Source organism: Colletes latitarsis, unplaced genomic scaffold, assembly GCF_051014445.1.
Source record: "Colletes latitarsis isolate SP2378_abdomen unplaced genomic scaffold, iyColLati1 scaffold0002, whole genome shotgun sequence".
Taxonomy (NCBI): Eukaryota; Metazoa; Arthropoda; class Insecta; order Hymenoptera; family Colletidae; genus Colletes; species Colletes latitarsis.
In genome coordinates this window covers 39,432,887-39,456,211 of record NW_027488365.1, presented here as the reverse complement: position 1 = coordinate 39,456,211, position 23,325 = coordinate 39,432,887, and positions in this window count along the sequence as shown.

Sequence of the window (23,325 nt, the reverse complement as noted above, 5' to 3'; positions counted from 1 at the left end):
TCGCATTTTTTGCATTCTTATTGGCCAGATCCTGGGCTTTTGCTGATTTGGATCACGTAGAAATGTGTTACCACACTGAAACAGTCAATTAAACCTGGTTCCGATTAATATTTTAGAAAACAACGCCGGTTAGGTTTGTGTTAGGGCTGGTATTTGCAATCATCTGCCTCATACTTTCGCTTTTTTTCCATTCTTCTAGGCCAGATCCTGGGTTTTTTACTGGTTGCTATCACGTACTAATGTGGTGCCACAATAAAATAGTCAATTCAACCTGTATTCGATCAACATTTTAGGGGATAACTCCGGTTAGGTCTGGGCTCCGTCTGGTAATTGCAATCATCTTCCTCTTGCTTTCGCATTTTTCGCATACTTGTTGGCCAGATCCTGGGCTTTTTCTGATTTGTATCACGTAGTAATGTGGTACCACAGTGAAACAGTCAATTAAACCTGGTTTCGATCAATATTATAGGGGAAAACACCGGTTGCGTCTGGGTTAGGCCTGGTATTTGCCATCATCTAGCTCATGCTTTCGCATTTTTCGCATACTTGTTGACCAGAACCTGGGTTTTTTCCGGTTTGGATCACATAGTAATGTGGTACCACACGGAAACAGTCGATTAAACCTCGTTGCGCTTAATATTTTAGAGAACAACGCCGGTTCGGTGTGTGTTAGGTCTGGTATTTGCAATCATCTGCCTCATACTTTCGCATTTTTTGCATTCTTATTGGCCAGATCCTGGGTTTTTTCTGGTTTGGATCACATAGTAATGTGGTACCACACCGAAACAGTCAATTAAAGCTGGTTTCGATCAATATTTTAGGGGGTATCACCGGTTATGTCTGGGTTCGGCCTGGTAGTTACAATCATGTGACTCATACCTTCGCATTCTTCGCATACTTGTTGGCCAGATCCTGGGGTTTTTCCGGTTTGGATTACGTACAAATGTGGTACCACACCGTAACTGTCAATTAAACCTGGTTACGATTATTATTTTAGGGGGAATCACCGGTTATGTCTGGGTTAGGTCTGGTATTTGCCATCATCTGACTCATACTTTCGCATTCTTCACATACTTGTTGGGCAGATCCTGAGTTTTTTCTGGTTTGGATCACGTAGTAATGTGGTACCACACCGAAACTGTCAATTAAACCTTGTTCATATTAATATTTTAGTGGATAACGCCGGTTATATTTGCGTTAGTTCTGGTATTAGCAATCATCTGAGTCATACTTTCGCATTTTTCGCATACTTCTTGGCCAGATCCTGGGTTTTTTCCGGTTTGGATTACGTAGTAATGTGGTACCACACTGGAACTGTCAATTAAACCTGGTTGCGATTAATATTTTAGAGGATAGCGCCGGTTATGTCTGGTATTTGCCATCATCTGACTCATACTTTCGCATTCTTCGCAAACTTGTTGGCCAGATCCTGGGTTTTTTCCGGTTTGGATTACGTAGTAATGTGGTTCCACACCGAAACTGTCAATTAAACCTGGTTGCGATTAATATTTTAGAGGATAGCGCCGGTTATGTCTGGTATTTGCCATCATCTGACTCATACTTTCGCATTCTTCGCAAACTTGTTGGCCAGATCCTGGGTTTTTTCCGGTTTGGATTACGTAGTAATGTGGTTCCACACCGAAACTGTCATTTAAACCTGGTTGCGACTAATCTTTTAGAGCATAACGCCGGTTATGTCTTGGTTAGGTCTGGTATTTGCCATCATCTGACGCATACTTTCCCATTCTTCGCATACTTGTTGGCCAGATCCTGGGCTTTTTCTGATTTGGATTAGGTAGTAATGTGGTACTACACTGAAACTGACAATTAAACCTGGTTCCGATTAATATTTTGGAGGATAACGCCAGTTATGTCTGGGTTAGGTCTGGTATTTGCCATCATCTGACTCATACTTTCGCAGTCTTCGCATACTTCTTGGCCAGATCCTGGGATTTTTCTGGTTTGGATCACATAGTAATGTGGTACCACACCGAAATAGTCAATTAAACCTGGTTGCGATTAATATTTTAGAGGATAGCGCCGGTTATGTCTGGTATTTGCCATCATCTGACTCATACTTTCGCATTTTTCACATACTTGTTGGCCAGATCCTGGGCTTTTGCTGATTTGGTTCACGTAGAAATGTGTTACCACACTGAGACAGTCAATTAAACCTGGTTCCGATTAATATTTTAGAAAACAACGCGGGTTAGGTTTGTGTTAGGGCTGGTATTTGCAATCATCTGCCTCATACTTTCGCTTTTTTCCCATTCTTCTTGGCCAGATCCTGGGTTTTTTACTTGTTGGTATCACGTACTAATGTGGTGCCACAATGAAATAGTCAATTCAACCTGTATTCGATCAACATTTTAGGGGATAACTCCGGTTAGGTCTGGGCTCCGTCTGGTAATTGCAATTATCTTCCTCTTGCTTTCGTATTTTTCGCATACTTGTTGGCCAGATCCTGGGCTTTTTCTGATCTGTATCACGTAGTAATGTGGTACTACACTCAAAACTGTCTATTAAACCTGGTTGCGATTAATATTTTAGAGAACAACGCCGGTTATGTCTGGGTTAGTTCCAGTATATGCAATCATATGGCTCATACTTTCGCAATTTTCGCATACTTCTTGGCCAGATACTGTGTATTTTCCGGTTTGGATTACGTAGTAATGTGGTACCACACCGAAACAGTCAATTAAACCTGGTTGCGATTAATATTTTAGAGGATAACGCCGGTTATGTCTGGGTTAGGTCTGGTATTTGCCATCAGCTGACTGATACTTTCGCATTTTTCGCATACTTGTTGGCCAGATCCTGGGTTTTTTCCGGTTTGGATCACATAGTAATGTGGTACCGCAACGAAACAGTCATTTAAACCTGGTTGCGATTTATATTTTAGAGGATAACGGCGGTTATGTCGGGGTTAGTTCTGGTATTTGCGATCATCTGGCTCATACTTTCGCATCTTTCGCATACTTGAATGGCCAGATCCTGGGTTCTTGCTGATTTGGATCACGTAGTAATGTGCTACCAAACCGAAACAGTCAATTAATGCTGGTTTCAATCAATATTTTAGGGGGAAACGCCGGTTATGTCTGGGTTAGGTCTGGTAATTGCAATCATATGCCTCACACTTTCGCATTTTTCGCATACTTGTTGGCCAGATCCTGGGCTCTTGCTGATTTGGATCACATAGTTATGTGGTACCAAACCGAAACAGTCAACTAAAGCTGGTTTCGATCAATATTTTAGGGGGGCATACCGGTTATGTCTGGGTTAGGTCTGGTATTTGCCATCATCTAGCTCATTCTTTCGCATTTTTCGCATACTTGTTGGCCAGATCCTGGTCTTTTTCTGGTTTGGATCACGTAGTAATGTAGTGTCACACTGAAGGGGTCAATTAAACCTGGTTCCGATTTATATTTTAGAGGATAACGCCGGTTATGTCTGGGTTAGTTCTCGTATTTGCAATCATCTGGCTCATACTTTCGCATTTTTCGTATAGTTGAATGGCCAGATCCTGGGCTTTTTCTGATTTGGATCTCGTAGTAATGTGGAACTACACTGAGACAGACAATTATACCTGGTTCCGATTAATATTTTAGAGGATAACGCCGGGTATGCCTGGGTTAGGTCTGGTATTTGCAATCATCTAGTTCATACTTTCGCATTCTTCACATACTTGTTGGGCAGATCCAGGGTTTTTTTCTGGTTTGGATCACGTAGTAATGTGGTACCAAACCGAAACAGTCAACTAAAGCTGGTTTCGATCAATATTTTAGGGGGGCATACCGGTTATGTCTGGGTTAGGTCTGGTATTTGCCATCATCTAGCTCATACTTTCGCATTCTTCGCGTACTTCTTGGCCATATCCTGGGATTTTTCTGGTTTGGATCACATAGTAATGTGGTACCACACCGAAACAGTCAATTAAACCTGGTTGCGATTAATATTTTAGAGGATAGCGCCGGTTATGTCTGGTATTTACCATCATCTGACTCATACTTTCGCATTTTTCGCATACTTGTTGGCCAGATCCTGGGCTTTTGCTGATTTGGATCACGTAGAACTGTGTTACCACACTGAAACAGTCAATTAAACCTGGTTCCGATTAATATTTTAGAAAACAACGCCGGTTAGGTTTGTGTTAGGGCTGGTATTTGCAATCATCTGCCTCATACTTTCGCTTTTTTTCCATTCTTCTAGGCCAGATCCTGGGTTTTTTACTGGTTGCTATCACGTACTAATGTGGTGCCACAATAAAATAGTCAATTCAACCTGTATTCGATCAACATTTTAGGGGATAACTCCGGTTAGGTCTGGGCTCCGTCTGGTAATTGCAATCATCTTCCTCTTGCTTTCGCATTTTTCGCATACTTGTTGGCCAGATCCTGGGCTTTTTCTGATTTGTATCACGTAGTAATGTGGTACCACAGTGAAACAGTCAATTAAACCTGGTTTCGATCAATATTATAGGGGAAAACACCGGTTGCGTCTGGGTTAGGCCTGGTATTTGCCATCATCTAGCTCATGCTTTCGCATTTTTCGCATACTTGTTGACCAGAACCTGGGTTTTTTCCGGTTTGGATCACATAGTAATGTGGTACCACACGGAAACAGTCGATTAAACCTCGTTGCGCTTAATATTTTAGAGAACAACGCCGGTTCGGTGTGTGTTAGGTCTGGTATTTGCAATCATCTGCCTCATACTTTCGCATTTTTTGCATTCTTATTGGCCAGATCCTGGGTTTTTTCTGGTTTGGATCACATAGTAATGTGGTACCACACCGAAACAGTCAATTAAAGCTGGTTTCGATCAATATTTTAGGGGGTATCACCGGTTATGTCTGGGTTCGGCCTGGTAGTTACAATCATGTGACTCATACCTTCGCATTCTTCGCATACTTGTTGGCCAGATCCTGGGGTTTTTCCGGTTTGGATTACGTACAAATGTGGTACCACACCGTAACTGTCAATTAAACCTGGTTACGATTATTATTTTAGGGGGAATCACCGGTTATGTCTGGGTTAGGTCTGGTATTTGCCATCATCTGACTCATACTTTCGCATTCTTCACATACTTGTTGGGCAGATCCTGAGTTTTTTCTGGTTTGGATCACGTAGTAATGTGGTACCACACCGAAACTGTCAATTAAACCTTGTTCATATTAATATTTTAGTGGATAACGCCGGTTATATTTGCGTTAGTTCTGGTATTAGCAATCATCTGAGTCATACTTTCGCATTTTTCGCAAACTTCTTGGCCAGATCCTGGGTTTTTTCCGGTTTGGATTACGTAGTAATGTGGTACCACACTGGAACTGTCAATTAAACCTGGTTGCGATTAATATTTTAGAGGATAGCGCCGGTTATGTCTGGTATTTGCCATCATCTGACTCATACTTTCGCATTCTTCGCAAACTTGTTGGCCAGATCCTGGGTTTTTTCCGGTTTGGATTACGTAGTAATGTGGTTCCACACCGAAACTGTCATTTAAACCTGGTTGCGACTAATCTTTTAGAGGATAACGCCGGTTATGTCTTGGTTAGGTCTGGTATTTGCCATCATCTGACGCATACTTTCCCATTCTTCGCATACTTGTTGGCCAGATCCTGGGCTTTTTCTGATTTGGACTAGGTAGTAATGTGGTACTACACTGAAACTGACAATTAAACCTGGTTCCGATTAATATTTTGGAGGATAACGCCAGTTATGTCTGGGTTAGGTCTGGTATTTGCCATCATCTGACTCATACTTTCGCAGTCTTCGCATACTTCTTGGCCAGATCCTGGGATTTTTCTGGTTTGGATCACATAGTAATGTGGTACCACACCGAAATAGTCAATTAAACCTGGTTGCGATTAATATTTTAGAGGATAGCGCCGGTTATGTCTGGTATTTGCCATCATCTGACTCATACTTTCGCATTTTTCACATACTTGTTGGCCAGATCCTGGGCTTTTGCTGATTTGGTTCAGGTAGAAATGTGTTACCACACTGAGACAGTCAATTAAACCTGGTTCCGATTAATATTTTAGAAAACAACGCGGGTTAGGTTTGTGTTAGGGCTGGTATTTGCAATCATCTGCCTCATACTTTCGCTTTTTTCCCATTCTTCTTGGCCAGATCCTGGGTTTTTTACTTGTTGGTATCACGTACTAATGTGGTGCCACAATGAAATAGTCAATTCAACCTGTATTCGATCAACATTTTAGGGGATAACTCCGGTTAGGTCTGGGCTCCGTCTGGTAATTGCAATTATCTTCCTCTTGCTTTCGTATTTTTCGCATACTTGTTGGCCAGATCCTGGGCTTTTTCTGATCTGTATCACGTAGTAATGTGGTACCACAGTGAAACAGTCAATTAAACCTGGTTCCGATTAATATTTTAGAGGATAACGCCGGTTATGTCTGGGTTAGATCTGGTATTTGCAATCATCTGAATCATACTTTCGCATTTTTCGCATACTTCTTGGCCAGATCCTGGGTTTTTTCTGATTTGGATCACGTAGTAATGTGGTACTACACTCAAAACTGTCTATTAAACCTGGTTGCGATTAATATTTTAGAGAACAACGCCGGTTATGTCTGGGTTAGTTCCAGTATATGCAATCATATGGCTCATACTTTCGCAATTTTCGCATACTTCTTGGCCAGATACTGTGTATTTTCCGGTTTGGATTACGTAGTAATGTGGTACCACACCGAAACAGTCAATTAAACCTGGTTGCGATTAATATTTTAGAGGATAACGCCGGTTATGTCTGGGTTAGGTCTGGTATTTGCCATCAGCTGACTGATACTTTCGCATTTTTCGCATACTTGTTGGCCAGATCCTGGGTTTTTTCCGGTTTGGATCACATAGTAATGTGGTACCGCAACGAAACAGTCATTTAAACCTGGTTGCGATTTATATTTTAGAGGATAACGGCGGTTATGTCGGGGTTAGTTCTGGTATTTGCGATCATCTGGCTCATACTTTCGCATCTTTCGCATACTTGAATGGCCAGATCCTGGGTTCTTGCTGATTTGGATCACGTAGTAATGTGCTACCAAAACCGAAACAGTCAATTAATGCTGGTTTCAATCAATATTTTAGGGGGAAACGCCGGTTATGTCTGGGTTAGGTCTGGTAATTGCAATCATATGCCTCACACTTTCGCATTTTTCGCATACTTGTTGGCCAGATCCTGGGCTCCTGCTGATTTGGATCACATAGTTATGTGGTACCAAACCGAAACAGTCAACTAAAGCTGGTTTCGATCAATATTTTAGGGGGTATACCGGTTATGTCTGGGTTAGGTCTGGTATTTGCCATCATCTAGCTCATTCTTTCGCATTTTTCGCATACTTGTTGGCCAGATCCTGGTCTTTTTCTGGTTTGGATCACGTAGTAATGTAGTGTCACACTGAAGGGGTCAATTAAACCTGGTTCCGATTTATATTTTAGAGGATAACGCCGGTTATGTCTGGGTTAGTTCTCGTATTTGCAATCATCTGGCTCATACTTTCGCATTTTTCGTATAGTTGAATGGCCAGATCCTGGGCTTTTTCTGATTTGGATCTCGTAGTAATGTGGAACTACACTGAGACAGACAATTATACCTGGTTCCGATTAATATTTTAGAGGATAACGCCGGGTATGCCTGGGTTAGGTCTGGTATTTGCAATCATCTAGTTCATACTTTCGCATTCTTCACATACTTGTTGGGCAGATCCAGGGTTTTTTTCTGGTTTGGATCACGTAGTAATGTGGTACCAAACCGAAACAGTCAACTAAAGCTGGTTTCGATCAATATTTTAGGGGGGCATACCGGTTATGTCTGGGTTAGGTCTGGTATTTGCCATCATCTAGCTCATACTTTCGCATTCTTCGCGTACTTCTTGGCCATATCCTGGGATTTTTCTGGTTTGGATCACATAGTAATGTGGTACCACACCGAAACAGTCAATTAAACCTGGTTGCGATTAATATTTTAGAGGATAGCGCCGGTTATGTCTGGTATTTGCCATCATCTGACTCATACTTTCGCATTTTTCGCATACTTGTTGGCCAGATCCTGGGCTTTTGCTGATTTGGATCACGTAGAACTGTGTTACCACACTGAAACAGTCAATTAAACCTGGTTCCGATTAATATTTTAGAAAACAACGCCGGTTAGGTTTGTGTTAGGGCTGGTATTTGCAATCATCTGCCTCATACTTTCGCTTTTTTTCCATTCTTCTAGGCCAGATCCTGGGTTTTTTACTGGTTGCTATCACGTACTAATGTGGTGCCACAATAAAATAGTCAATTCAACCTGTATTCGATCAACATTTTAGGGGATAACTCCGGTTAGGTCTGGGCTCCGTCTGGTAATTGCAATCATCTTCCTCTTGCTTTCGCATTTTTCGCATACTTGTTGGCCAGATCCTGGGCTTTTTCTGATTTGTATCACGTAGTAATGTGGTACCACAGTGAAACAGTCAATTAAACCTGGTTTCGATCAATATTATAGGGGAAGACACCGGTTGCGTCTGGGTTAGGCCTGGTATTTGCCATCATCTAGCTCATGCTTTCGCATTTTTCGCATACTTGTTGACCAGAACCTGGGTTTTTTCCGGTTTGGATCACACAGTAATGTGGTACCACACCGAAGCAGTCGATTAAACCTCGTTGCGCTTAATATTTTAGAGAACAACGCCGGTTCGGTGTGTGTTAGGTCTGCTATTTGCAATCATCTGCCTCATACTTTCGCATTTTTTGCATTCTTATTGGCCAGATCCTGGGATTTTTCTAGTTTGGATCAGATTGTAATGTGAAAGCACACCGAAACAGTCAATTAAACCTGGTTGCGATTTATATTTTAGAGGGTAACGCCGCTTATGTCTGTGTTAGTTGTGCTATTTGCCATCATCTAGCTCATACTTTCGCATTTTTCGCATACTTGTTGGCCAGATCCTGTGCTTTTGCTGATTTCGATCACGTAGTAATGTAGTATCACGCTGAAGGGGTTAATTAAACCTGGTTCCGAATAATATTTTAGAGGATAACGCCGGTTATGGCTGGGTTAGGTCTGGTATTTGTCATCATCTGACTCATACTTTCGCATTCCTCGCATACTTGTGGGCCAGATCCTGGGTTTTTTCCAGTTTGGATTACGTAGAAATGTGGTACCACACCGAAACTGTCAATTAAACCTGGTTACGATTAATATTTTAGAGGATAACGCTGGTTATGTCTGGGTTAGGTCTGGTGATAGCCATCATCTAGCTCATACTTTCGCATTTTTCGCATACTTCTTGGCCAGATCCTGGGTTTTTTCTGGTTTGGATCACATAGTAATGTGGTACCACACCGAAACAGTCACGTAAACCTGGTTGCGATTAATATTTTAGGGGATAACGCCGGTTATGTCTGGGTTAGGTGTGCTATTTGCCATCATGTAGCTCATACTTTCGCATTTTTCGCATACTTGTTGGCCATATCCTGGGTTTTTTCTGATTTGGATCTCGTAGTAATGTGGTACTACACTGAGGCAGACAATTATACCTGGTTCCGATTAATATTTTAGAGGATAACGCCGGTTATGTCTGGCTTAGTTCTAGTATTTGCAATCATCTGTCCCATACTTTCGCACTATTCGAATACTTGTTGGCCAGATCCGGGGCTTTTTCTGATTTGGATCTCGTGGTAATGTGATACTACACTGAGACAGACAATTATACCTGGTTCCGATTAATATTTTAGAGGATAACGCCGGTTATGTCTGGGTTAGTTCTAGTATTTGCAATCATCTGGCCCATACTTTCGCATTTTTCGCATTCTTGTTGGCCAGATCCTGGGCTTTTTCCGATTTGGATCACGTAGTAATGGGGTACCACACCGAAACTGTCAATTACACCTGGTTGCGATTAATATTTTAGAGGATACCGCCGGTTATGTCTGGGTTATGTCTGGTATTTGCCATCATCTAGTTCATACTTTCGCATTCTTCACATACTTGTTGGGCAGATCCAGGGTTTTTTTCTGGTTTGGATCACGTAGTAATGTGGTACCAAACCGAAACAGTCAACTAAAGCTGGTTTCGATCAATATTTTAGGGGGGCATACCGGTTATGTCTGGGTTAGGTCTGGTATTTGCCATCATCTGACTCATACTTTCGCATTCTTCGCATACTTCTTGGCCAGATCCTGGGTTTTTTCTGGTTTGGGTCACATAGTAATGTGGTACCACACCGAAACAGTCAATTAAAGCTGGTTTCGATCAATATTTTAGGGGGTATCACCGGTTATGTCTGGGTTCGGTCTGGTATTTGCCATCATCTGACTCATACTTTCGCATTCTTCGCATACTTGTTGGCCAGATCCTGGGCTTTTTCCGGTTTGGATTACGTAGTAATGTGGTACCACACTGAAACTGTCAATTAAACCTGGTTGCGATTAATATTTTAGAGGATAGCGCCGGTTATGTCTGGTATTTGCCATCATCTGTCTCATACTTTCGCATTCTTCGCAAACTTGTTGGCCAGATCCTGGGTTTTTTCCGGTTTGGATTACGTAGTAATGTGGCTCCACACCGAAACTGTCAATTAAACCTGGTTGCGATTAATATTTTAGAGGATAACGGCGGTTATGTCTGGGTTAGGTCTCGTATTAGCAATCATCTGACTCATACTTTCGCATTCTTCGCATACTTCTTGGCCAGATCCTGGGTTTTTTCTGGTTTGGATCACATAGTAATGTGGTACCACACCGAAACAGTCAATTAAAGCTGGTTTCGATCAATATTTTAGGGGGTATCACCGGTTATGTCTGGGTTAGGTCTGGTATTTGCCATCATCTGACTCATACTTTCGCATTCTTCGCATACTTGTTGGCCAGATCCTGGGCTTTTTCTGATTTGGATCACGTAGTAATGGGGTACTACACCGAAACTGTCAATTAATCCTGGTTCCGATTAATATTTTAGAGGATAACGGCGGTTATGTCTGGGTTCGGCCTGGTAGTTGCAATCATGTGACTCATACCTTCGCATTCTTCGCATACGTGTTGGCCAGATCCTGGGGTTTTTCCGGTTTGGATTACGTACAAATGTGGTACCACACCGTAACTGTCAATTAAACCTGGTTACGATTATTATTTTAGGGGGAATCACCGGTTATGTCTGGGTTAGGTCTGGTATTTGCCATCATCTGACTCATACTTTCGCATTCTTCACATACTTGTTGGGCAGATCCTGAGTTTTTTCTGGTTTGGATCACGTAGTAATGTGGTACCACACCGAAACTGTCAATTAAACCTTGTTCATATTAATATTTTAGTGGATAACGCCGGTTATATTTGCGTTAGTTCTGGTGTTAGCAACCATCTGAGTCATACTTTCGCATTTTTCGCATACTTCTTGGCCAGATCCTGGGTTTTTTCCGGTTTGGATTACGTAGTAATGTGGTACCACACTGGAACTGTCAATTAAACCTGGTTGCGATTAATATTTTAGAGGATAGCGCCGGTTATGTCTGGTATTTGCCATCATCTGACTCATACTTTCGCATTCTTCGCAAACTTGTTGGCCAGATCCTGGGTTTTTTCCGGTTTGGATTACGTAGTAATGTGGTTCCACACCGAAACTGTCAATTAAACCTGGTTGCGATTAATATTTTAGAGGATAGCGCCGGTTATGTCTGGTATTTGCCATCATCTGACTCATACTTTCCCATTCTTCGCATACTTGTTGGCCAGATCCTGGGCTTTTTCTGATTTGGATCAGGTAGTAATGTGGTACTACACTGAAACTGACAATTAAACCTGGTTCCGATTAATATTTTGGAGGATAACGCCAGTTGTGTCTGGGTTAGGTCTGGTATTTGCCATCATCTGACTCATACTATCGCATTCTTCGCATACTTCTTGGCCAGATCCTGGGATTTTTCTGGTTTGGATCACATAGTAATGTGGTACCACACCGAAATAGTCAATTAAACCTGGTTGCGATTAATATTTTAGAGGATAGCGCCGGTTATGTCTGGTATTTGCCATCATCTGACTCATACTTTCGCATTTTTCGCATACTTGTTGGCCAGATCCTGGGCTTTTGCTGATTTGGATCACGTAGAAATGTGTTACCACACTGAAACAGTCAATTAAACCTGGTTCCGATTAATATTTTAGAAAACAACGCGGGTTAGGTTTGTGTTAGGGCTGGTATTTGCAATCATCTGCCTCAGACTTTCGCTTTTTTCCCATTCTTCTTGGCCAGATCCTGGGTTTTTTACTGGTTGGTATCACGTACTAATGTGGTGCCACAATGAAATAGTCAATTCAACCTGTATTCGATCAACATTTTAGGGGATAACTCCGGTTAGGTCTGGGCTCCGTCTGGTAATTGCAATTATCTTCCTCTTGCTTTCGAATTTTTCGCATACTTGTGGCCAGATCCTGGGCTTTTTCTGATTTGTATCACGTAGTAATGTGGTACCACAGTGAAACAGTCAATTAAATCTGTTTGCGATTAATATTTTAGAGGATAACGCCGCTTATGTCTGTGTTAGGTCTGCTATTTGCAATCATCTGCCTCATACTTTCGCATTTTTTGCATTCTTATTGGCCAGATCCTGGGATTTTTCTAGTTTGGATCAGATTGTAATGTGAAAGCACACCGAAACAGTCAATTAAACCTGGTTGCGATTTATATTTTAGAGGGTAACGCCGCTTATGTCTGTGTTAGTTGTGCTATTTGCCATCATCTAGCTCATACTTTCGCATTTTTCGCATACTTGTTGGCCAGATCCTGTGCTTTTGCTGATTTCGATCACGTAGTAATGTAGTATCACGCTGAAGGGGTTAATTAAACCTGGTTCCGAATAATATTTTAGAGGATAACGCCGGTTATGGCTGGGTTAGGTCTGGTATTTGTCATCATCTGACTCATACTTTCGCATTCCTCGCATACTTGTGGGCCAGATCCTGGGTTTTTTCCAGTTTGGATTACGTAGAAATGTGGTACCACACCGAAACTGTCAATTAAACCTGGTTACGATTAATATTTTAGAGGATAACGCTGGTTATGTCTGGGTTAGGTCTGGTGATAGCCATCATCTAGCTCATACTTTCGCATTTTTCGCATACTTCTTGGCCAGATCCTGGGTTTTTTCTGGTTTGGATCACATAGTAATGTGGTACCACACCGAAACAGTCACGTAAACCTGGTTGCGATTAATATTTTAGGGGATAACGCCGGTTATGTCTGGGTTAGGTGTGCTATTTGCCATCATGTAGCTCATACTTTCGCATTTTTCGCATACTTGTTGGCCATATCCTGGGTTTTTTCTGATTTGGATCTCGTAGTAATGTGGTACTACACTGAGGCAGACAATTATACCTGGTTCCGATTAATATTTTAGAGGATAACGCCGGTTATGTCTGGCTTAGTTCTAGTATTTGCAATCATCTGTCCCATACTTTCGCACTATTCGAATACTTGTTGGCCAGATCCGGGGCTTTTTCTGATTTGGATCTCGTGGTAATGTGATACTACACTGAGACAGACAATTATACCTGGTTCCGATTAATATTTTAGAGGATAACGCCGGTTATGTCTGGGTTAGTTCTAGTATTTGCAATCATCTGGCCCATACTTTCGCATTTTTCGCATTCTTGTTGGCCAGATCCTGGGCTTTTTCCGATTTGGATCACGTAGTAATGGGGTACCACACCGAAACTGTCAATTACACCTGGTTGCGATTAATATTTTAGAGGATACCGCCGGTTATGTCTGGGTTATGTCTGGTATTTGCCATCATCTAGTTCATACTTTCGCATTCTTCACATACTTGTTGGGCAGATCCAGGGTTTTTTTCTGGTTTGGATCACGTAGTAATGTGGTACCAAACCGAAACAGTCAACTAAAGCTGGTTTCGATCAATATTTTAGGGGGGCATACCGGTTATGTCTGGGTTAGGTCTGGTATTTGCCATCATCTGACTCATACTTTCGCATTCTTCGCATACTTCTTGGCCAGATCCTGGGTTTTTTCTGGTTTGGGTCACATAGTAATGTGGTACCACACCGAAACAGTCAATTAAAGCTGGTTTCGATCAATATTTTAGGGGGTATCACCGGTTATGTCTGGGTTCGGTCTGGTATTTGCCATCATCTGACTCATACTTTCGCATTCTTCGCATACTTGTTGGCCAGATCCTGGGCTTTTTCCGGTTTGGATTACGTAGTAATGTGGTACCACACTGAAACTGTCAATTAAACCTGGTTGCGATTAATATTTTAGAGGATAGCGCCGGTTATGTCTGGTATTTGCCATCATCTGTCTCATACTTTCGCATTCTTCGCAAACTTGTTGGCCAGATCCTGGGTTTTTTCCGGTTTGGATTACGTAGTAATGTGGCTCCACACCGAAACTGTCAATTAAACCTGGTTGCGATTAATATTTTAGAGGATAACGGCGGTTATGTCTGGGTTAGGTCTCGTATTAGCAATCATCTGACTCATACTTTCGCATTCTTCGCATACTTCTTGGCCAGATCCTGGGTTTTTTCTGGTTTGGATCACATAGTAATGTGGTACCACACCGAAACAGTCAATTAAAGCTGGTTTCGATCAATATTTTAGGGGGTATCACCGGTTATGTCTGGGTTAGGTCTGGTATTTGCCATCATCTGACTCATACTTTCGCATTCTTCGCATACTTGTTGGCCAGATCCTGGGCTTTTTCTGATTTGGATCACGTAGTAATGGGGTACTACACCGAAACTGTCAATTAATCCTGGTTCCGATTAATATTTTAGAGGATAACGGCGGTTATGTCTGGGTTCGGCCTGGTAGTTGCAATCATGTGACTCATACCTTCGCATTCTTCGCATACGTGTTGGCCAGATCCTGGGGTTTTTCCGGTTTGGATTACGTACAAATGTGGTACCACACCGTAACTGTCAATTAAACCTGGTTACGATTATTATTTTAGGGGGAATCACCGGTTATGTCTGGGTTAGGTCTGGTATTTGCCATCATCTGACTCATACTTTCGCATTCTTCACATACTTGTTGGGCAGATCCTGAGTTTTTTCTGGTTTGGATCACGTAGTAATGTGGTACCACACCGAAACTGTCAATTAAACCTTGTTCATATTAATATTTTAGTGGATAACGCCGGTTATATTTGCGTTAGTTCTGGTGTTAGCAACCATCTGAGTCATACTTTCGCATTTTTCGCATACTTCTTGGCCAGATCCTGGGTTTTTTCCGGTTTGGATTACGTAGTAATGTGGTACCACACTGGAACTGTCAATTAAACCTGGTTGCGATTAATATTTTAGAGGATAGCGCCGGTTATGTCTGGTATTTGCCATCATCTGACTCATACTTTCGCATTCTTCGCAAACTTGTTGGCCAGATCCTGGGTTTTTTCCGGTTTGGATTACGTAGTAATGTGGTTCCACACCGAAACTGTCAATTAAACCTGGTTGCGATTAATATTTTAGAGGATAGCGCCGGTTATGTCTGGTATTTGCCATCATCTGACTCATACTTTCCCATTCTTCGCATACTTGTTGGCCAGATCCTGGGCTTTTTCTGATTTGGATCAGGTAGTAATGTGGTACTACACTGAAACTGACAATTAAACCTGGTTCCGATTAATATTTTGGAGGATAACGCCAGTTGTGTCTGGGTTAGGTCTGGTATTTGCCATCATCTGACTCATACTATCGCATTCTTCGCATACTTCTTGGCCAGATCCTGGGATTTTTCTGGTTTGGATCACATAGTAATGTGGTACCACACCGAAATAGTCAATTAAACCTGGTTGCGATTAATATTTTAGAGGATAGCGCCGGTTATGTCTGGTATTTGCCATCATCTGACTCATACTTTCGCATTTTTCGCATACTTGTTGGCCAGATCCTGGGCTTTTGCTGATTTGGATCACGTAGAAATGTGTTACCACACTGAAACAGTCAATTAAACCTGGTTCCGATTAATATTTTAGAAAACAACGCGGGTTAGGTTTGTGTTAGGGCTGGTATTTGCAATCATCTGCCTCAGACTTTCGCTTTTTTCCCATTCTTCTTGGCCAGATCCTGGGTTTTTTACTGGTTGGTATCACGTACTAATGTGGTGCCACAATGAAATAGTCAATTCAACCTGTATTCGATCAACATTTTAGGGGATAACTCCGGTTAGGTCTGGGCTCCGTCTGGTAATTGCAATTATCTTCCTCTTGCTTTCGAATTTTTCGCATACTTGTGGCCAGATCCTGGGCTTTTTCTGATTTGTATCACGTAGTAATGTGGTACCACAGTGAAACAGTCAATTAAATCTGTTTGCGATTAATATTTTAGAGGATAACGCCGCTTATGTCTGTGTTAGTTGTGCTATTTGCCATCATCTAGCTCATACTTTCGCATTTTTCGCATACTTGTTTACCAGAACCTGGGTTTTTTCCGGTTTGGATTATGTAGTAATGTGGTACCACACCGAAACTGTCAATTAAATCTGTTTGCGATTAATATTTTAGAGGATAACGCCGCTTATGTCTGTGTTAGTTGTGCTATTTGCCATCATCTAGCTCATACTTTCGCATTTTTCGCATACTTGTTGGCCAGATCCTGGGTTTTCTCCGGTTTGGATCACGTGGTAATGTGGTACCACACTGAAACAGTCAATTAAACCTGGTTCCGATTAATATTTTAGAGGATAACGCCGGTTATGTCTGGGTTAGATCTGGTATTTGCAATCATCTGAATCATACTTTCGAATTTTTCGCATACTTCTTGGCCAGATCCTGGGTTTTTTCTGGTTTGGATCTCATAGTAATGTGGTACCACACCGAAACAGTCGATTAAACCTCGTTGCGCTTAATATTTTAGGGGATAACGCCGGTTATGTCTGGGTTAGGTCTGCTATTAGCCATCATGTAGCTCATACTTTCGCATTTGTCGTATACTTCTTGGCCTGATCCTGGGTTTTTTCTGGTTTGGATCACATAGTAATGTGGTACCACACCGAAACAGTCAAGTAAACCTGGTTGCGATTAATATTTTAGGGGATAACGCCGGTTATGTCTGGGTAAGGTATGCTATTAGCCATCATGTACCTCATACTTTCGCATTTTTCGCATACTTGTTGGCCAGATCCTGGGCTCTTGCTGATTTGGACCACGTAGTAATGTGGTACCAAACCGAAACAGTCAATTAAAGCTGGTTTCGATCAATATTTTAGGGGGTATCACCAGTTATGTCTGGGTTAGGTCAGGTATTTGCCATCATCTGACTCATTCTTTCGCATTCTTCGCATACTTGTTGGCCAGATCCTGGGCTTTTTCTGATTTGGATCACGTAGTAATGGGGTACTACACCGAAACTGTCAATTAAACCTGGTTCCGATTAATATTTTAGAGGATAACGGCGGTTATGTCTGGGTTCGGCCTGGTAGTTGCAATCATGTGACTCATACCTTCGCATTCTTCGCATACTTGTTGGCCAGATCCTGGGTTTTTTCCGGTTTGGATCACGTAGTAATGTGGTACCAAACCGAAATAGTCAATTAAAGCTGGTTTCGATCAATATTTTAGGGGGAATCACCGGTTATGTCTGGGTTAGGTCTGGTATTTGCCATCATCTGACTCATACTTTCGCATACTTCGCATTCTTGTTGGCCAGACCCGGGGTTCTTTCTGGTTTGGATCAGGTAGTAACGTGGTACCACACCGAAGCAGTCAATTAAACCTTGCTCATATTAATATTTTAGAGGATAACGCCGGCTATATTTGCGTTAGTTCTGGTATTAGCTATCATCTGAGTCATACTTTCGCATTTTTCGCATACTTCTTGGCCACATCCTGGGTTTTTTCCGGTTTGGATTACGTAGTAATGTGGTACCACACTGAAACTGTCAATTAAACCTGGTTGCGATTAATATTTTAGAGGATAGCGCCGGTCATGTCTGGTATTTGCCATCATCTGACTCATACTTTCGCATTCTTCGCTAACTTGTTGGCCAGATCCTGGGTTTTTTCCGGTTTGGATTACGTAGTAATGTGGTTCCACACCGAAACTGTCAATTAAACCTGGTTGCGGTTAATATTTTAGAGGATAGCGCCGGTTATGTCTGGTATTTGCCATCATCTGACTCATACTTTCGCATTCTTCGCAAACTTGTTGGCCAGATCCTGGGTTTTTTCCAGTTTGGATTACGTAGTAATGTGGTACCACACTGGAATAGTCAATTAAACCTGGTTCCGATTAATATTTTAGAGGATAACGCCGGTTATGTCTGGGTTAGTTCTGGTATTTGCAATCATCTGGCTCATACTTTCGCATTTTTCGCATACTTATTGTCTAGATCCTGGGTTTTTTCTGGTTTGGATTACATAGTAATGTGGTACCACACCGGAACAGTCCAATTAAACCTGGTTGCGATTAATATTTTAGAAGATAACGCCGGTTATGTCTGGGTTAGGTCAGATACTTGCCATCATCTGCCTCATACTATCGCATTTTTTGTATTCTTGCTTGCCAAATCCTGGGTTTTTTCCGGTTTCGATCACGTAGTAATGTGGTACCACACTGAAACAGTCAACTAAACCTGGTTCCGATTAATATTTTAGAGAACAACGCCTGTTAGGTTTGTCTTAGGTCTGGTATTTGCAATCATCTGCCTCATGCTTTCGCATTTTTGCATTCTTGTTGGCCAGATCCTTGGTTTTTTACTGGTTAGGATCACGTACTAATGTGGTGCCACAATGAAATAGTCAATTCAACCTGGATTCGATCAACATTTTAGGGGATAACACCGGTTAGGTCTGGGTTCCGTCTGGTAATTGCAATTATCTTCCTCTTGCTTTCGCATTTTTCGCATACTTGTTGGCCAGATACTGGGCTTTTTCTGATTTGTATCACGTAGTAGTGTGGTACCACACTGGAACAGTCAATTGATCTTGGTTCCGATTAATATTTTAGAGGATAACGCCGGTTATGTCTGGGTTAGGTCTGGTATTTGCAATCATCTGACTCATACTTTCGCATTTTTCGCATACTTCTTGGCCAGATCATGGGTTTTTGCGGGTTTGGATCACTTAGTAATGTGGTGCCACACCGAAACTGTCAATTAAACCTGGTTGCGATTAATATTTTAGAGGATACCGCCGGTGATGTATGGGTTATGTCTGGTGTTTGCCATCATCTGACTCATACTTTCGCATTCTTCGCATACTTGTTGGCCAGATCCTGCGTCTTTTCCGGTTCGGATCACGTAGTAATGTGGTACCACACTGGAATAGTCAACTAAACCTGGTTCCGATTAATATTTTAGAGGATAACGCTGGTTATGTCTGGGTTAGTTCTCGTATTTGCAATCATCAAGTTCATACCTTCGCATTTTTCGCATACTTGTTGGCCAGATCCTGGGCTTTTTCTGATTTGGATCACGTAGTAATGTGATACCACACAGGAACAGTCAATTAAACCTGGTTCCGATTAATATTTTATAGGATAACCCTGGATACGTCTGGGTTAGGTCTGGTATTTGCCATCATCTAGTTCATACTTTCGCATTTTTCGCATACTTGTTGGCCAGATCCTGGCTCTTGCTGATTTCGATCACGTAGTAATGTGGTACCACACCGAAACAGTCAACTAAAGCTGGTTTCGATCAATATTATAGGGGGAAACACCGGTTGTGTCTGGGTTAGGCCAGGTATTTGCCATCATCTAGCTCATACTTTCGCATTTTTCGCATACTTGTTGGCCAGATCCTGGCTCTTGCTGATTTGGATCACGTAGTAATATGGTACCACACCGAAACTGACAATTAAACCTGGTTACAATTAATATTTTAGAGGATAACGCCGGTTATGTCTAGATTATGTCTGATAATTGCAATCATCATCCTCTTGCTTTCGCATTTCTCGCATACATGTTGGCCAGATCCTTGGGTTTTTCTGATTTGGATTACGTAATAATGTGGTACCACACCAAAACAGTCAATTAAACCTGGTTCCGATTAATATTTTAGAGGATAATGCCGGTTATGTCTGGGTTAGGTCTGGTATTTACAATCATCTGAATCATACTTTCGCATTTTTCGCATACTTCTTGGCCAGATCCTGGGTTTTTTCTGGTTTGGATCACATAGTAATGTGGTACCACACCGAAACAGTCAATTAAAGCTGGTTTCGATCAATATTTTAGGGGGAAACACCGGTTATGTCTGGGTTATGTCTGGTGTTTGCCATCATCTGACTCATACTTTCGCATTCTTCGCATACTTGTTGGCCAGATCCTGCGTCTTTTCCGGTTCGGATCTCGTAGTAATGTGGTACCACACTGGAATAGTCAATTAAACCTGGTTCCGATTAATATTTTAGAGGATAACGCCGGTTATGTCTGGGTTAGTTCTCGTATTTGCAATCATCAAGTTCATACCTTCGCATTTTTCGCATACTTGTTGGCCAGATCCTGGGCTCTTGCTGATTTGGATCACTTAGTAATGTGGCACCAAACCGAAATAGTCAATTAAAGCTGGTTCCGATTAATATTTTAGAGGATAACGCCGGTTATGTCTGGGTTAGGTCTGCTATTTGCCATGATCTAGCTCATACTTTCGCATTTTTCGCATACTTGTTGGCCAGATCCTGGGCTCTTGCTGAATTGGATCGCGTAGTAATGTGGTACCACACCGAAACAGTCAAGTAAACCTGGTTGCGATTAATATTTTAGGGCATAACGCCGGTTATGTCTGGGTTAGGTTTGCTATTTGCCATCATGTAGCTCATACTTTCGCATTTTTCGCATACTTGTTGGCCAGATCCTGGGCTCTTGCTGATTTGGATCACTTAGTAATGTGGCACCAAACCGAAATAGTCAATTAAAGCTGGTTCCGATTAATATTTTAGAGGATAACGACGGTTATGTCTGGGTTAGTTCTAGTATTTGCAATCATCTGGCTCATGCTTTCGCATTTTTCGCATACTTGTTGACCAGAACCTGGGTTTTTTCCGGTTTGCATTATGTAGTAATGTGGTACCACACCGAAACTGACAATTAAACCTGGTTACGATTAATATTTTAGAGGATAACGCCGGTTATGTCTAGATTACGTCTGATAATTGCAATCATCATCCTCTTGCTTTCGCATTTCTCGCATACTTGTTGGCCAGATCCTTGGGTTTTTCTGATTTGGATTACGTAATAATGTGGTACCACACCAAAACAGTCAATTAAACCTGGTTCCGATTAATATTTTAGAGGATAACGCTGGTTATGTCTGGGTTAGGTCTGGTATTTACAATCATCTGAATCATACTTTCGCATTTTTCGCATACTTCTTGGCCAGATCCTGGGTTTTTTCTGATTTGGATCACATAGTAATGTGGTACCACACCGAAACAGTCAATTAAAGCTGGTTTCGATCAATATTTTAGGGGGAAACACCGGTTATGTCTGGGTTATGTCTGGTGTTTGCCATCATCTGACTCATACTTTCGCATTAATTAAACCTGGTTCCGATTAATATTTTGGAGGATAACGCCGGTTATATCTGCGTTAGTTCTGGTATTAGCAATCATCTGGTTTATACTTTCGCATTTTTGGCATTCTTGTTGGCCAGATCCTCTGCTTTTGCTGATTTGGATCACGTAGTAATGTAGTATCACACTGAAGGGGTCAATTCAACCTGGTTCCGATTATTATTTTACAGGATAACGCCGGTTATGTCTGGGTTAGTTCTCGTATTTGCAATCATCTGGCTCATACTTTCGCATCTTTCGCATACTTGAATGGCCAGATCCTGGGCTCGTGCTGATTTGGATCACGTAGTAATGTGCTACCAAACCGAAACAGTCAATTAATGCTGGTTTCGATCAATATTATAGGTGGAAACACCGGTTGTGTCTGGGTTAGGCCTGGTATTTGCCATCATCTAGTTCATACTTTCGCATTTTTCGCATACTTGTTGGCCAGATCCTGGGCTTTTGCTGATATGGATCACGTAGAAATGTGTTACCACACTGAAACAGTCAGTTAAACCTGGTTCCGATTAATATTTTAGAAAACAACGCCGGTTAGGTTTGTGTTAGGGCTGGTATTTGCAATCATCTGCCTCATACTTTCGCTTTTTTTCCAATCTTCTTGGCCAGATCCTGGGTTTTTTACTGGTTGGTATCACGTACTAATGTGGTGCCACAATAAAATAGTCAATTCAACCTGTATTCGATCAACATTTTAGGGGAGGACTCCGGTTAGGTCTGAGCTCCGTCTGGTAATTGCAATTATCTTCCTCTTGCTTTCGCATTTTTCGCATACTTGTTGGCCAGATCCTGGGCTTTTTCTGATTTGTATCACGTAGTAATGTGGTACCACAGTGAAACAGTCAATTAAACCTGGTTTCGATCAATATTATAGGGGGAAACACCGGTTGCTTCTGGGTTAGGCCTGGTATTTGCCATCATCTAGCTCATGCTTTCGCATTTTTCGCATACTTGTTGACCAGAACCTGGGTTTTTTCCGGTTTGGATCACATAGTAATGTGGTACCACACCGAAACAGTCGATTAAACCTCGTTGCGCTTAATATTTTAGAGAACAACGCCGGTTCGGTGTGTGTTAGGTCTGGTATTTGCAATCATCTGCCTCATACTTTCGCATTTTTTGCATTCTTATTGGCCAGATCCTGGGATTTTTCTAGTTTGGATCACATTGTAATGTGAAAGCACACCGAAACAGTCAATTAAACCTGGTTGCGATTTATATTTTAGAGGATAACGCCGCTTATGTCTGTGTTAGTTGTGCTATTTGCCATCATCTAGCTCATACTTTCGCATTTTGCGCATACTTGTTGGCCAGATCCTGGGTTTTTCTGGTTTGGATCTCATAGTAATGTGGTACCACACCGAAACAGTCGATTAAACCTCGTTGCGCTTAATATTTTAGAGGATAACACCGGTTAGGTCTGGGTTACGTCTGATAATTGCAATCATCATCCTTTTGCTTTAGCATTTCTCGCATACTTGTTGGCCAGATCCTGGGTTTTTTCTGATTTGGATTACGTAGTAATGTTGTAACACACCGAAACAGTCAATTAAACCTGGTTCCGATTAATATTTCAGAGGATAACGCTGGTTATGTCTGGGTTAGGTCTGGTAATTGCCATCATCTAGCTCATACTTTCGCATTTTTCGCTTACTCGAATGGCCTGAACCTGGGCTTTTTCTAGTTTGAATCACGTAGTAATGTGGCACCACACCGAAACAGACAATTAAACCTGGTTCCGATTAATATTTTAGAGGATAACGGCTGTTACGTCTGGGTTAGTTCTGGTAATTGCATTCGTCTGA